This window comes from Micrasema longulum, unplaced genomic scaffold (genome assembly GCF_059751315.1).
Source record: "Micrasema longulum isolate JH-2025_06_02 unplaced genomic scaffold, ASM5975131v1 h1tg000020l, whole genome shotgun sequence".
NCBI lineage: Eukaryota > Metazoa > Arthropoda > Insecta > Trichoptera > Brachycentridae > Micrasema > Micrasema longulum.
Window position 1 is genome coordinate 304,057 of NW_028277228.1, and position 16,593 is coordinate 320,649.

The 16,593-nt window shown below is 32.1% G+C and overlaps 3 long non-coding RNA genes across 5 annotated transcripts; 1 reads left to right on the top strand and 2 right to left on the bottom strand.

Annotated features, from left to right (window-relative positions):
* Positions 1 to 363: 363 nt before the first annotated feature.
* LOC148285600 (uncharacterized) lies at positions 364 to 4,906 on the top strand. The gene is made up of 3 exons (XR_015825426.1): positions 364 to 1,041; positions 2,637 to 2,757; positions 3,794 to 4,906. It is a non-coding gene; the product is annotated as an uncharacterized LOC148285600 (long non-coding RNA).
* A 3-nt stretch (positions 4,907 to 4,909) lies between these two features.
* On the bottom strand, positions 4,910 to 7,496 carry LOC148285601 (uncharacterized). 2 transcript variants are annotated; one of them, XR_015825428.1, is made up of 4 exons: positions 7,426 to 7,496; positions 6,620 to 7,012; positions 6,274 to 6,335; positions 4,910 to 6,127 (listed from the first exon to the last, which is right to left on the bottom strand). It is a non-coding gene; the product is annotated as an uncharacterized LOC148285601 (long non-coding RNA). The 2 variants fall into 2 exon arrangements; XR_015825427.1 differs by having other exon boundaries at positions 6,274 to 7,012.
* Positions 7,497 to 11,331: 3,835 nt separating this feature from the next.
* Positions 11,332 to 15,029, bottom strand: LOC148285602 (uncharacterized). 2 transcript variants are annotated; one of them, XR_015825432.1, is made up of 3 exons: positions 14,623 to 15,029; positions 13,114 to 13,255; positions 11,332 to 12,098 (listed from the first exon to the last, which is right to left on the bottom strand). It is a non-coding gene; the product is annotated as an uncharacterized LOC148285602 (long non-coding RNA). The 2 variants fall into 2 exon arrangements; XR_015825430.1 differs by having other exon boundaries at positions 11,341 to 12,098; positions 13,135 to 13,255; positions 14,623 to 15,028.
* Between the last annotated feature and the right edge of the window lie 1,564 nt (positions 15,030 to 16,593).

The window sequence follows — 16,593 nt, forward strand, 5'->3', positions numbered from 1 at the left end:
AATCTGAGACATAGCGCTAGATTCGTTACGGACTCAGAATAGTCCCATTTTACAATAAAACTCAATCTCAAACCCTGGACCTGCGACTGACTGGACGGGCATGCACGGGGGTGACAAAATATTTAAGGTGACTCTTGATATGAAAAGTGGTTTATGAGTGTTCAAGAAGAGGGAGATAGATAGCTATTTTGCAGTTCCTTAGTAAGTATATAGGTACGTCTGCAAGTCTATAGCGCACTTTATACGAGAAGAAAACTGTACAGTTTCTAAACTATCCCGTATAAAGCTAAAACTGTATAGAATATTGAATGGTCGGCGCGACGTTTAGCTGACCAGCAGTGGTATTCTGATCACTCTCGACACCCACGAGATGATCTCGACTTTCGGACGAGAATATAACGTGGTGTAATTTAGGGATTTTTATTTTTTGAACGCGGTTAAACTTGGTTTTCCATATGGCAATTCTGATGATTACATGTCAAATTACGTAAATGAATTCGAACACATAAAACCAAAAGTAATGATTTTCAATAGAAACATTATTGTGACCTTAAGAATGACCCAAAATACTTAATTATGTTGAATTTACCAAACCTCAATCGTTATTTCTCGTTATTTAGACGGTTTTATAATTGACGTTTCATAGTTCGATATCTACCCGCAAGAGCGTGAGTGTCGAAAATGAGAAAAAATACTCGTGCGCATGCGTCACTGACGAGATGAATATACCTATTACAAAATATAACGCTTTTGCTATCCTGATGAAAATTTATAACGTCTGCCATGTGGGGTATTTATTTTTTCTACACGTCAAACTGTACTTTTTATATTGCAACAATGCAAAACATAAACAAACATACTGTGACAGTTCAACTACTTTTGTAAATGATAAGTATGCCCCGGATCTACATGTCCTTAGGGCTTTTGTTTATTTTTATAGAACCTCTGTGAAATACCTACTGTACTCTATAGAAACTTGCATACGAACCACAGCGTCCCTAAATGTACATCTTGCGCGACAACAGGAATCATCATTTGAAGGTATGTTTATCTAATTCGGTATTTTAATCAAACTTATATATTGTGTACGGTTTAAACCTACCTTACGAGTTTTTTCTCAAGTTGTTAATCATTATAATATTTATAAATTGTAAAAGGTTAAGAATAAGCTAGTGTTAGTAAAAAATAAACAAACCACCAAGCCGTTTTCCCGGGGACAGCCAGAGGATATACAACACACATGCGTTTGCAGTCATACAAAATCTCATGCATGTGTGCTGATTTTTCCAACATTTGAAGTATTACCATATCCGCAAGTGGTACTGCAATACCGCTACTGCGAACTGTTAGTTTTAATTGTTGATATTCGTAATGTAAATAATTATCATGTATGTAAATACTTATCGTTTCAGCGGTATTTTTGTTTGGTTAAAATCGCAAGTAATATATTAACAGCTTTTATGTTCGCCTTTAATTTTTTTTTGATAATTAGGCTTCCCGCCCACTAGGCAGCCCGGCTGCCGCAGTCAAAATTTTGCGCAGCCAGCCTGACGGCCAGTCCAAATAAAATGGATGTGGAAGATGTTTTTGTTTACATTTTATCTCGTAAGAAACGCAAACCAAAAAGAAGATATTGAATTCATCCTTTACTTGAAAGGGTTCATTTCAAAATTATTTTATAGATCTTCTGTATCGAAAGTCATTGCAAATTCGTTTCATAAAATACTTCTGGCTGTTACAACAAGTGCGCGGAGACTGAGGCAGTCACATACATTTGCTTTGTCTCGTTCTGGCTGCAGGCAGCCAGTTGGCTGCCGTGCACGTCAAACGCGTTCTAATGGCTGCCGCAGCCAGGAATTCTTGGCTGCCTAGTGTGCGGTATCTAATAAGCCGTCATATGTAGTATTAGCTGCCGCAGCCAGGCTGCCTAGTGGGAGGGGAGCCTTACAAAGTATTGCCGTACCGCCCGTACCACTGATGAGATCCTTCTCAAACAATTTGTTGGGTTCGGTCATGACATCTCTTTCTTGGTCTTCTTTGTTCATTAGTCTTCCTCATAATTAATATTTATTTTATTAGTGGTTTAGTGGTGGTATTTCAATTTTATTTATTCATATATATGTACATTACAAAATAGAACATCTTAATTCACAAATATAGAAATAATGAAAATAAAAAGGTAAAATTAGATATTTAGAAATATAACACAGGTATACATAATATCCAGAAAATAATATGTTAAAAAAGGAAGAGAATCTTGTAACGACAAACTCCCTCAGAGACATGAAAAATTACAAATGTTTATTAAAAAACAATGAAAGACAATTGGACATGCATACACATAAGATATTTAATTTTGCTAAACCCATCACCCTTTATAATAGCTCACAGCATGTGTTATAAAAAGGATACAATATTATTAAGGTTATTGTAATATAATATAATTTATGTTATGAATAGTGGTGTTAAAATATACCTTTGTACTAAAACAAATATTATCAATATTAATAATAATAGTAGTAAATAGTAAGCTCTATAAATGTCTAGACTTTTAATAATATTATCTTCTAAAAAAAATCTCATTCTCTTTTAGAACATCTGTAAATAATTTAACCTTTAGAAGTGTATTTTTTCAGATTATATTAAACCAGTAAAGGGGTATCTTCAAAGGGATGGTATCGATTGGCTCTTTAAATTTATGCTGTAATGGAATATATGGATATCAAACTATAGGATATATTCGTCATCTGCTTGGAGGTGGGACACGTTGTTTATTAAGTAATTCAAGTTTTTTTTGCACTCTTGAAAATTCTCATTTTAAATTGTAATTTACTAAAAAATGAAAGATAAGTGGTACTTAAATTCACAAATCTGAAATAATCAGTAGCAAGATTCGTCGCTACACCTTTATGACTGATATCTTTATTATAAAGATAAATCTAAATAAAAAAGGATACAATACTTCAGTTATTATTATATAAATTGTAATATATATATTTTTATAGTTAAGATACCAGTCTGGGTATTAAAGATGTTGTAAAAACAATGAAATATCACTACCTACACAGTTATTATACATTTGTATATTTAAATATCAATCATAATTTATTTCTATATTAAACTATTTATTAGATTTGCTTTAAATAATACCCAATTTGTTATTTTTTCAAATGTTTTTTTATTACCAAACAGATTAAGAGCCAAAGTACATAAGAATTTTTTAAAAATAAAGTAAGTACTATTAAAATATCTTGTATTAGTTTAAAATTCATATTATATTAAATATTTTCTCTACAGCTCACGTTGGCATGTCCTAACAAAAGGAAATTTGTCACCATATGGAAAATACAAAGTTATACCATTACATATGACACTGCTTATATCATTTTGAATATTTAGAATTAATCAGCTTACACATATTTGAATTGCAATATCATAATCACAATACCTACAGACAACTTTAAAAATATTACCTTTACTGCATAATAATTTGCTCTGAGAAATAAAACATATAAATCACAAAATATAGCCTTCAAAGTTTTCTTTTTAAAAGGTTTAACAATATGCCGAATAATTAAGGTGTTTGACTTTTGCGTGTACCGATGAACTTTAGTACAATATACAAAAATATGTATATTGGCAGGTTTATTGCAATACCTGATGAATAACTTCCAACTAACCTAAATAAGATATATTTTACTATTTTAAGTGCTTATTTTAGTATGTCATTTTGTAATAAATGTAATTAAAAATGTATTGTAAATTATATAATTTTTTGTTTTTTTATTTTTAGCAAAGAGGAAATATCAAATGTTGCAATTTGGTGTCAATTTTTAACACCTTTATGATCATCTGAGAAAATGGGAGTAAATATGTGGCAGAGCAGAAAAGCGGACTACAGAAATGAGTCTACAGCAACTACATCAAACACTCAAACCTTTTCTCACAAATGTAGAGCATTAGCTAAATTCTAGTTAGTTTTTTGTAGTTTTTTAAAATTATTTTATACCTAAAAACTTATAAACTACAGTGCAAGTACTGTTATTGAAAAAATATTTTGGTGTTTTAGTTTCCTTTTCACACGTAATTAAAATATAGTCGTATCTCACACATAAATATTTAAACACATATTCTAAATATAAGGAACCTTAATGTGATCACTTTCACCGGGAGAAATAAGGGCTCTGGCCAAGAATTGTATTTACTTTAGTTTTAGTTAGTTAGTTTTACGAAAACAGTACATTTGAAATTATTTTTATTTATATTACCTTTTGTTACAAGAAAATGTATTCTCACATCCTCTCAACGCGTTTGCTTATCATGCAAGAGGTCTCAGGTTCAGTTCCTGACATGGTAGACATGAAATATTTATTTTAAAAGGTGATTTTACAGTACAATATTTCATAGTCCCTTGACTGGCACCCCAAGCGTACGATTGATCATTTTTTCTTTAAGTAACAAAAAGATCAAGATACGCTGCGATTGGTGTACCAATGCAGTGCCCTATGCAATTAGGTGCGGAATTGAAATGATGATGATGATTACCTGCATTTATTTATTCTACGGTATGAAAATTCACTTTATATTTTTTTTAAAGAGATTTGTGTTCTTATGATTTACTTAAACATTTAATTTTGAGGGCCATTTTCGACGAGTTGTAAATAACTCTCTATTAGAAAATAGGAATCAAGTTGGGATGGAATGGGATTCTAACCTTTGAGCCGTGAGTCCATGACGATAGTCATAGGATCACAACCCGATTTAACTCAATTGATTCACAGTTTACATATTAATGTACTGATTTTTTTTAGGCTGTTGCCGTGTTATGCCATAATAATAAGCATAGGGGAAAAAATCTAGTGAAATTAAAATAACAATATTAAAGTCCGAATAAAATGTTAAATACACATAAAAATTATAAAAAGTTACAAAAATTAAATTTAGTCGATTAAAAAAAAGTTTTTTTTTTACTTTATTAATTATTTGTGCATGTTGTATTCACATTTAATTCATGAAAAATTTCTAAACATAACAAATTGTGATATTATACCAATTTATTGTATTGTTCATTATTTGTAAGCCATAAAAAATAAAATAAAAACAATCTTAAATGTTAATATGCAAATTCAACATAACATTTAAAAAAAAAAAATACAGACTTTATGGATATGGTACCATAGTGAAAATAAATTCAACAATGTTTTGAGTATGTCCAAATTTTGCGGACTGGCTGGATTTCCTACCTAGGGAGTTATTCCAATCTAAATTTGTTGCTGGATGGATGAATCTCACCCACATGATAAAGGTTTCAGCTCTTTTACTTCACAAAAGTCAACAGATGGAAGAGTTGAGGAAATTTGGATGTTTAAACACAATAAGTAAAGTGGCCGCTTAAACCAGCCAATGACAGGTCATAAGCCCTGTAAATGCCTATACTTCCATATTCTCTTCTCAAAAATGTTTTCCCTCTCTGTTGCAACAAATTTAGAATAAATTGATTAAATATATTATGCTCTATTATTCCTTTATGGCAACCAACAATGAACTCAAATTCTGGGAAACATAATATTGCATACCCTTTGTCCGTGTCCAAGCTGACAAAGGAAACAGACCTGTTTGAAAAATGAAAGCAGAGCCCTGGACGAGCGTTTTCGGCTTTACGGCAACTCTTATGTAAATTCTGGAAAAGGAAATTGGGTAGAGATATGTCTGCCTCGTAGGGTAGTAGTCGGAGCGTTTGCCGACCGTGCTTGAGGTCCCAAGTTCGATTCCTGGCAGGATCAACAGAAAATATTTATTCTTAACGTTCACTGCAATGTTTGAGTCCCTGGAATAGCACCTGAAGTGTAAGAGTGATCACCTTACCTTCATGTAACCGATGATGAAATATGCTGCATTTGATGCGCCAATGCAGTGCCCTATGCACCACATGGTGCGGATAGGGAAATGATGAGATACCTTACACAACCTTAATGAAAATAATTAGTGACTTTATTTTTTGGTTTGACACCTTTTAATAATTGAGAATGTCAGAAGAATAAGTATATTTCAACGATATGGGATCAAACAAACAGATCTTGCACTGGTTCATTTTGTACTTACACATTCAGAGATTGTGACAGCAAATCTGAAATAAGGATTTAAAATTTATATGCATTTTGATTTGATATTTAAACCTTACAGCTTCAATTATAATTTGAGCAAAAAATGTTCTTGCATGTAATGATTCATTATGTTATCAGTATACAGACATATAATTACAGTATTACTAACCATTAGAGCGACATCTTGTCCCAAGCATTGAAATACAGTAGACTTTTGCACATAATTGGTTCCTGAAAATGTGTGCGAATGTTGAATGTTCGAAAGTCGAGGGATGTAAAAAATATGTATTTTTTAATTAAGTTAATGAGGTGTTTTAAGTGCTTTCAGGTGATTCTTTATAAATTTTTCAAGAGTTAGTTAAATACTTCCATATTTTTTGTTTTCTTGATAAAGAGTTCTATATAATAACATGCTGTATTTAATTTTCAAAATAGATAAGGCTTCATTCATATTTTTTAGTGTCAAAGACAATTTTATCAACTTTTTCCTTACATTAACTGTGTATTTCATTTACCAGTTGTTGCAATTAAGCAGTCATTTGACAGAGGTTCTGAGTGATATTCAATTAACTCGTTAACATCTTCATTGTTGAAGTCCTATACTATATCATCTGTGATAGTTTCCAGAGTTTCTTCAAAATTCATCATTTGCGGGCATAATTGTTTACAGGAACCTTTCATTTTTTACTTTTTTATTTCAGCCCACAAGTATCCAATATTGCTTATTGCGTTCCATATATTATAATTCTACTGAAATTGTCTTAATGTAGGCACACCTTCCCTGTCAGTTTCCTTAATGACCTGATTCATTATTTTCCTCATAACATATTATCTTAACATAGTTATCACTAGTTAACCGAGGGAGCACCTGCATGGAAGCGAAGAATGTTTGCATTATTGATAAAAATCTGTAAAAAACATAATTTATTTGAATGCCTGAAATAGTGAATTACGCAAAAGTAGAAAGTACAAAAGCCGACGGCCGACCGTTTGTCTTTGGGAATACTAAACAATCAATCAATGCATCGTCTTGTCATTCAATTAGCTTCAATATGGCAATCTTTAGGAACCTTTATAGCATGATTAAGATGCATTAAATGTGTATCCCGAGTTCCCTTTGATAATGTATGTATATATATAAATTAATAATTAATATAAATTAGAAACGAATTTAGTGTTGAAATATAATCAACACCGACTGACATACTCGAACTGTGCCAGATCTAGATCGAAGAAAAAAGACCTCAAATCGATCTGACTAATATTTTGACAATATATTACGTGTTTAAATTGATTAAATTTATTAATTGCGAGTACTTACCTGTATTAACTCCGTTATTTTTGACAAAGACTAAAAATGTCCCGACAAATTAAAAAAAACTTACGAATCTCCAATTTATGAGCACAAATGGATTTGTCGTAATTTGTATAATGGCGTCTTTTGAGTTTTTACAGATGACGCAATATATTTAATTGCCAATTTAGTAGCTCACAATAAAAAATAAACATACATTTTTAAAAACGAAACATCTCGCGGGTCGCATGTTTGACGTTTGCCAGATTTACAAGGTTAGTTTATTTGTGTGCTGTGCGCATGCGTGGTTTTAACGATACCTATTACGAGATTCGTTCAGGATACCAAAATGATTTTAACGTGGTAGAGAGGCCCACGAGAGTGGTTCAGAATACCACCCCTGGGCTGGTATTCTAAACGAAATTATAGCGCGGTATAGCGCGTTTTTACGTACTAAATACGCATTATAGCGCGCTGTAAACGCGTTCGGAATACCAGCCCAGGGGTGGTATTCTGAACCACTCTCGTGGGCCTCTCTACCTCGTTAAAATCATTTTGGTATCCTGAACGAATCTCGTAATAGGTATCGTTAAAACCACGCATGCGCACAGCACATAAATAAACTAACCTTGTAAATCTGGCAAACGTCAAACATGCGACCCGCGAGATGTTTCGTTTTTAAAAATGTATGTTTATTTTTTATTATGAGCTACTAAATTGGCAATTAAATATATTGCGTCATCTGTAAAAACTCAAAAGACGCCATTATACAAATTACGACAAATCCATTTGTGCTCATAAATTGGAGGTTCGTAAGTTTTTTTTAATTTGTCGGGACATTTTTAGTCTTTGTCAAAAATAACGGAGTTAATACAGGTAAGTACTCGCAATTAATAAGTTTAATCAATTTAAACACGTAATATATTGTCAAAATATTAGTCAGATCGATTTGAGGTCTTTTTTCCTCGATCTAGATCTGGCACAGTTCGAGTATGTCAGTCGGTGTTGATTATATTTCAACACTAAATTCGTTTCTAATTTATATTAATTATTAATTTATATATATACATACATTATCAAAGGGAACTCGGGATACACATTTAATGCATCTTAATCATGCTATAAAGGTTCCTAAAGATTGCCATATTGAAGCTAATTGAATGACAAGACGATGCATTGATTGATTGTTTAGTATTCCCAAAGACATACGGTCGGCCGTCGGCTTTTGTACTTTCTACTTTTGCGTAATTCACTATTTCAGGCATTTAAATAAATTATGTTTTTTACAGATTTTTATCAATAATGCAAACATTCTTCGCTTCCATGCAGGTGCTCCCTCGGTTAACTAGTGATAACTATGTTAAGATAATATGTTATGAGGAAAATAATGAATCAGGTCATTAAGGAAACTGACAGGGAAGGTGTGCCTACATTAAGACAATTTCAGTAGAATTATAATATATGGAACGCAATAAGCAATATTGGATACTTGTGGGCTGAAATAAAAAAGTAAAAAATGAAAGGTTCCTGTAAACAATTATGCCCGCAAATGATGAATTTTGAAGAAACTCTGGAAACTATCACAGATGATATAGTATAGGACTTCAACAATGAAGATGTTAACGAGTAAATTGAATATCACTCAGAACCTCTGTCAAATGACTGCTTAATTGCAACAACTGCTAAATGAAATACACAGTTAATGTAAGGAAAAAGTTGATAAAATTGTCTTTGACAGTAAAAAATATGAATGAAGCCTTATCTATTTTGAAAATTAAATACAGCATGTTATTATATAGAACTCTTTATTAAGAAAACAAAAAATATGGAAGTATTTAACTAACTCTTGAAAAATTTATAAAGAATCTCCTGAAAGCACTTAAACACCTCATTAACTTAATTAAAAAATACATATTTTTTACATCCCTCGACTTTCGAACATTCAACATTCGCACACATTTTCAGGAACCAATTATGTGCGAAAGTCTATTGTATTTCAATGCTTGGGACAAGATGTCGCTCTAATGGTTAGTTAATACTGTAATTATATGTCTGTATACTGATAACATAATGAATCATACATGCAAGAACATTTTTTGCTCAAATTATAATTGAAGCTGTAAGGTTTAAATATCAAATCAAAATGCATATAAATTTTAAATCCTTATTTCAGATTTGCTGTCACAATCTCTGAATGTGTAAGTACAAAATGAACCAGTGCAAGATCTGTTTGTTTGATCCCATATCGTTGAAATATACTTATTCTTCTGACATTCTCAATTATTAAAAGGTGTCAAACCAAAAAATAAAGTCACTAATTATTTTCATTAAGGTTGTGTAAGGTATCTCATCATTTCCCTATCCGCACCATGTGGTGCATAGGGCACTGCATTGGCGCATCAAATGCAGCATATTTCATCATCGGTTACATGAAGGTAAGGTGATCAATCTTACACTTCAGGTGCTATTCCAGGGACTGAAACATTGCAGTGAACGTTAAGAATAAATATTTTCTGTTGATCCTGCCAGGAATCGAACTTGGGACCTCAAGCACGGTCGGCAAACGCTCCGACTACTACCCTACGAGTTGCAGTAAAGCCGAAAACGCTCGTCCAGGGCTCTGCTTTCATTTTTCAAACAGGTCTGTTTCCTTTGTCAGCTTGGACACGGACAAAGGGTATGCAATATTATGTTTCCCAGAATTTGAGTTCATTGTTGGTTGCCATAAAGGAATAATAGAGCATAATATAATTAATCAATTTATTCTAAATTTGTTGCAACAGAGAGGGAAAACATTTTTGAGAAGAGAATATGGAAGTATAGACATTTACAGGGCTTATGACCTGTCATTGGCTGGTTTAAGCGGCCACTTTACTTATTGTGTTTAAACATCCAAATTTCCTCAACTCTTCCATCTGTTGACTTTTGTGAAGTAAAAGAGCTGAAACCTTTATCATGTGGGTGAGATTCATCCATCCAGCAACAAATTTAGATTGGAATAACTCCCTAGGTAGGAAATCCAGTCAGTCCGCAAAATTTGGACATACTCAAAACATTGTTGAATTAACTAACTGGTAAAAGAAGAAGTATAAGAATTGGAAAATTGTTTTTTTAGGTGTTGCCTAGTAGGTGATTTCAGCCGGATGATATGAATGACAGGTCATAAGCTCTGTAAATGCCTAGACTTCCATATCCCTTCTCAAAAATGTTTTCCCTCTCTGTTGCAACAAATTGAATTTTATTAAATTATTTCTCCCTAGGGAGGAAATCCAGCCAGTCCGCAAGTATTTGGACTTACTCATAACATTGTTTTATTTATTTTCACTATGGTACCATATCCATAAAGTCTGTATTATTTTGAATATGCATATTAACATTTAAGATTGTTTTTATTTTATTTTTTATGGCTTACAAATAATGAACAATACAATAAATTGGTATAATATCACAATTTGTTATGTTTAGAAATTTTTCATGAATTAAATGTGAATACAACATGCACAAATAATTAATAAAGTTAAAAAAAAACTTTTTTTTAATCGACTAAATTTAATTTTTGTAACTTTTTATAATTTTTATGTGTATTTAACATTTTATTTGGACTTTAATATTGTTATTTTAATTTCACTAGATTTTTTCCCCTATGCTTATTATTATGGCATAACACGGCAACAGCCTAAAAAAAATCAGTACATTAATATGTAAACTGTGAATCAATTGAGTTAAATCGGGTTGTGGTCCTATGACTATCGTCATGGACTCACGGCTCAAAGGTCCGTGGTTAGAATCCCATTCCATCCCAACTTGATCCTATTTTCTAATAGAGAGTTATTTACAACTCGTCGAAAATGGCCCTCAAAATTAAGTGTTTAAGTAAATCATAAGAACACAAATCTCTTTTAAAAAAATAAATAGTGAATTTTTATACCGTAGAATAAATAAATGCAGGTAATCATCATCATCATTTCAATTCCGCACCTAATTGCATAGGGCACTGCATTGGTACACCAATCGCAGCGTATCTTGATCTTTTTGTTACTTAAAGAAAAAATGATCAATCGTACGCTTGGGGTGCCAGTCAAGGGACTATGAAATATTGTACTGTAAAATCACCTTTTAAAATAAATATTTCATGTCTACCATGTCAGGAACTGAACCTGAGACCTCTTGCATGATAAGCAAACGCGTTGAGATGATGTGAGAATACATTTTCTTGTAACAAAAGGTAATATAAATAAAAATAATTTCAAATGTACTGTTTTCGTAAAACTAACTAACTAAAACTAAAGTAAATACAATTCTTGGCCAGAGCCCTTATTTCTCCCGGTGAAAGTGATCACATTAAGGTTCCTTATATTTAGAATATGTGTTTAAATATTTATGTGTGAGATATGACTATATTTTAATTACGTGTGAAAAGGAAACTAAAACACCAAAATATTTTTTCAATAACAGTACTTGCACTGTAGTTTATAAGTTTTTAGGTATAAAATAATAAAAAAAAACTACAAAAAACTAACTAGAATTTAGCTAATGCTCTACATTTGTGAGAAAAGGTTTGAGTGTTTGATGTAGTTGTTGTAGACTCATTTCTGGAGTCCGCTTTTCTGCTCTGCCACATATTTACTCCCATTTTCTCAGATGATCATAAAGGTGTTAAAAATTGACACCAAATTGCAACATTTGATATTTCCTCTTTGCTAAAAATAAAAAAACAAAAAATTATATAATTTACAATACATTTTTAATTACATTTATTACAAAATGACATACTAAAATAAGCACTTAAAATGGTAAAATATATCTTATTTAGGTTAGTTGGAAGTTATTCATCAGGTATTGCAATAAACCTGCCAATATACATATTTTTGTATATTGTACTAAAGTTCATCGGTACACGCAAAAATTAAACACCTTAATTATTCCGCATATTGTTAAACCTTTTAAAAAGAAAACTTTGAAGGCTATATTTTGTGATTTATATGTTTTATTTCTCAGAGCAAATTATTATGCAGTAAAGGTAATATTTTTAAAGTTGTCTGTAGGTATTGTGATTATGATATTGCAATTCAAATATGTGTAAGCTGATTAATTCTAAATATTCAAAATGATATAAGCGATGTCATATGTAATGGTATAACTTTGTATTTTCCATATGGTGACAAATTTCCTTTTGTTAGGACATGCCAACGTGAGCTGTAGAGAAAATATTTAATATAATATGAATTTTAAACTAATACAAGATATTTTAATAGTACTTACTTTATTTTTAAAAAATTCTTATGTACTTTGGCTCTTAATCTGTTTGGTAATAAAAAAACATTTGAAAAAATAACAAATTGGGTATTATTTAAAGCAAATCTAATAAATAGTTTAATATGGAAATAAATGATGATTGATATTTAAATATACAAATGTATAATAACTGTGTAGGTAGTGATATTTCATTGTTTTTACAACATCTTTAATACCCAGACTGGTATCTTAACTATAAAAATATATATATTACAATTTATATAATAATAACTGAAGTATTGTATCCTTTTTTATTTAGATTTATCTTTATAATAAAGATATCAGTCATAAAGGTGTAGCGACGAATCTTGCTACTGATTATTTCAGATTTGTGAATTTAAGTACCACTTATCTTTCATTTTTTAGTAAATGACAATTTAAAATGAGAATTTTCAAGAGTGCAAAAAAAACTTGAATTACTTAATAAACAACGTGTCCCACCTCCAGGCAGATGACGAATATATCCTATAGTTTGATATCCATATATTCCATTACAGCATAAATTTAAATAGCCAATCGATATCGTCCCTTCGAAGGATCCGCTTTACTGGTTTAATATAATCTGAAAAAATACACTTATAAAGGTTAAATTATTTACAGATGTTCTAAAAGAGAATGAGATTTTTTTTAGAAGATAATATCATTAAAAGTCTAGACATTTATAGAGCTTACTATTTACTACTATTATTATTAATATTGATATAATATTTGTTTTAGTACAAAGGTATATTTAAACACCACTATTCATAACATAAATTATATTATATAACAATAACCTTAATAATATTGTATCCTTTTTATAACACATGCTGTGAGCTATTATAAAGGGTGATGGGTTTAGCAAAATTAAATATCTTATGTGTATGCATGTCCAATTGTCTTTCATTGTTTCTTAATGAACATTTGTATATTTTCACGTCTCTGAGGGAGTTTGTCGTTACAAGATTCTCTTACTTTTTTAAAATATTATTTTCTGGATATTATGTATACCTGTGTTATTTTTATAAATACCTAATTTTACCTTTTTATTTTCATTATTTCTATATGTGTGAATTAAGATGTTCTATATGAATAAATCAAATTGAAATACCACCACTAAACCACTAATAATAGCCAAGAATTCCTGGCTGCGGCAGCCATTAGAACGCGTTTGACGTTCACTGCAGCCAGAACGAGACAAAGCAAATGTATGTGACTGCCTCAGTCTCCACGCACTTGTCGTAGCAGCCAGAAGTATTTTATGAAACGAATTTGCAATGACTTTCGATACAGAAGATCCATAAAATAATTTTGAAATGAACCCTTTCAAGTAAAGGATGAATTCAATATCTTCTTTTTGGTTTGCGTTTCTTACGAGATAAAATGTAAACAAAAACATCTTCCACATCCATTTTATTTGGACTGGCCGTCAGGCTGGCTGCTTTAACTGGCTGCGCAAAATTTTGACTGCGGCAGCCGGGCTGCCTAGTGGGCGGGAAGCCTAATTATCAAAATAAATTAAATGGGAACGTAAAAGCTGTTAATATATTACTTGCGATTTTAACCAAACAAAAATACCGCTGAAACGATATGTATTTACATACATAATAATTATTTACATTACGAATATCAACAATTAAAACTAACAGTTCGCAGTAGCGGTATTGCAGTACCACTGCGGATATGGTAATACTTCAAAAGTTGGAAAAATCAGCACACATGCATGAGATTTTGTATGACTGCAAACGCATGTGTGTTGTATATCCTCTGGCCGTCCCGGGGAAAACGGTTTGGTGGTTTGTTTATTTTTTACTAACACTAGCTTATTCTTAACCTTTTACAATTTATAAATATTATAATGATTAACAACTTGAGAAAAAACTCGTAAGGTAGGTTTAAACCGTACACAATATATAAGTTTGATTAAAATACCGAATTAGATAAACATACCTTCAAATGATGATTCCTGTTGTCGCGCAAGATGTACATTTAGGGACGCTGTGGTTCGTATGCAAGTTTCTATAGAGTACAGTAGGTATTTCACAGAGGTTCTATAAAAATAAACAAAATCCCTAAGGACATGTAGATCCGGGGCATACTTATCATTTACAAAAGTAGTTGAACTGTCACTGTATGTTTGTTTATGTTTTGCATTGTTGCAATATAAAAAGTACAGTTTGGCGTGTAGAAAAAATAAATACCCCACATGGCAAACGTTATAAATTTTCATCAGGATAGCAAAAGCGTTATATTTTGTAATAGGTATATTCATCTCGTCAGTGACGCATGCGCACGAGTATTTTTTCTCATTTTCGCCACTCACGCTCTTGCGGGTAGATATCGAACTATGAAACGTCAATTATAAAACCGTCTAAATAACAAGAAATAACGATTGAGGTTTGGTAAATTCAACATAATTAAGTATTTTGGGTCATTCTTAAGGTCACAATAATGTTTCTATTGAGAATCATTATTTTTGGTTTTATGTGTTCGAATTCATTTACGTAATTTGACATGTAATCATCAGAATTGCCATATAGAATACCAAGTTTAACCGCGTTCAAAAAATAAAAATCCCTAAATTACACCACGTTATATTCTCGTCCGAAAGTCGAGATCATCTCGTGGGTGTCGAGAGTGATCAGAATACCACTGCTGACAGTTTAAGTTTTTTATGTAAAAGTTTAAGTAGATATTGATAAATTTAATGGTTTGAAAAACGTTAAAAACAAAGAACATATTTACGTTAATAGCTATATTTACAATTTCCTGCGTGTAAACACACGACAATAACTTACGATCGCGTTTCAAAAATATATATATTTGTGTCTTATATGGATAAGTGAATGTAGAATTCGCTTGGCCGCCGCGCTCACCCCGCTTGTCGCGCGTGCTCGTGGTTGTGCGAGTATTTTTTCTAAGCTGCACTGTGGACGGTGTCACCCCTTGGTGCTGGGCACCCGGGGTGGACCGCCCCCACCGCACCCCCTTCACGCTGCCTTTGATTCGTAGTATGGGATATTTCCCTATTGGCCAAATTGGCTAGTGAAAAAAGACCCCAAAATCGCGACCCCAATTTGGCCATTTAAACCAGCCAATGACAGGTCATAAGCCCTGTAAATGCCTAGACTAGACTTCCATATTCCCTTTTCAAACATGTGTTCCCTCTCTGTTGCAACAAATTTAGTTCTTTCTTTCTGACAAAAATAATTTCCCAATAACGAGAGAAACGTATATAATTTATCTGTATACCCAGAACTCAAAAGATTTTATTCTCCTTTCTGTTGCATCAGCCAGTGTCTAGGCTTCCATACCACGTTATAATAACATTGGAAACACATAACACCAATACCCATTTTTAGACCTAGAGAGAAGTCCCTATTGATCATGAGGTCTTGCATTTTCATGAAAATTCCTCGCGCTTGTTCAATGCAGCATTTTATCTTCTGACTTCATATCATTCTCATCTTTTATTAACCATGCGTCCAAGGTAAACATACATGCATACGAGCCTACCTGCTCCAGTCTTGTGCCATTTACAACACTCTTCAAATAAGCACTTGTCGTTCCACTAACAGTCATTCGTCTTTTTCACATTGGGTAATAATAGTGGAAGCATTATCTATAAGAGTGTAGTTCCCTTTGATTAGCTATGAGTACTGTGTCATCTGCGTAACGCAAGTTATTAACAATGGTCCCATTAATTGACACTGCCACATTGGTATCCTGCGTTGCTTCATTAAATATTGCTTCGGAGTATACATTACAAAGTACGGGCGACAGCATGCAACCCTCACTCACTCCACGTATTATTTCAGTCTCTGAAGATTCGGCTTGTTCTATTGAGATAGAACAAGCCGAACAGTGAGCTGTAGCCGATTGGTTCTAGTAGAGATTTGCAATGATTCGTATATCGCTGTC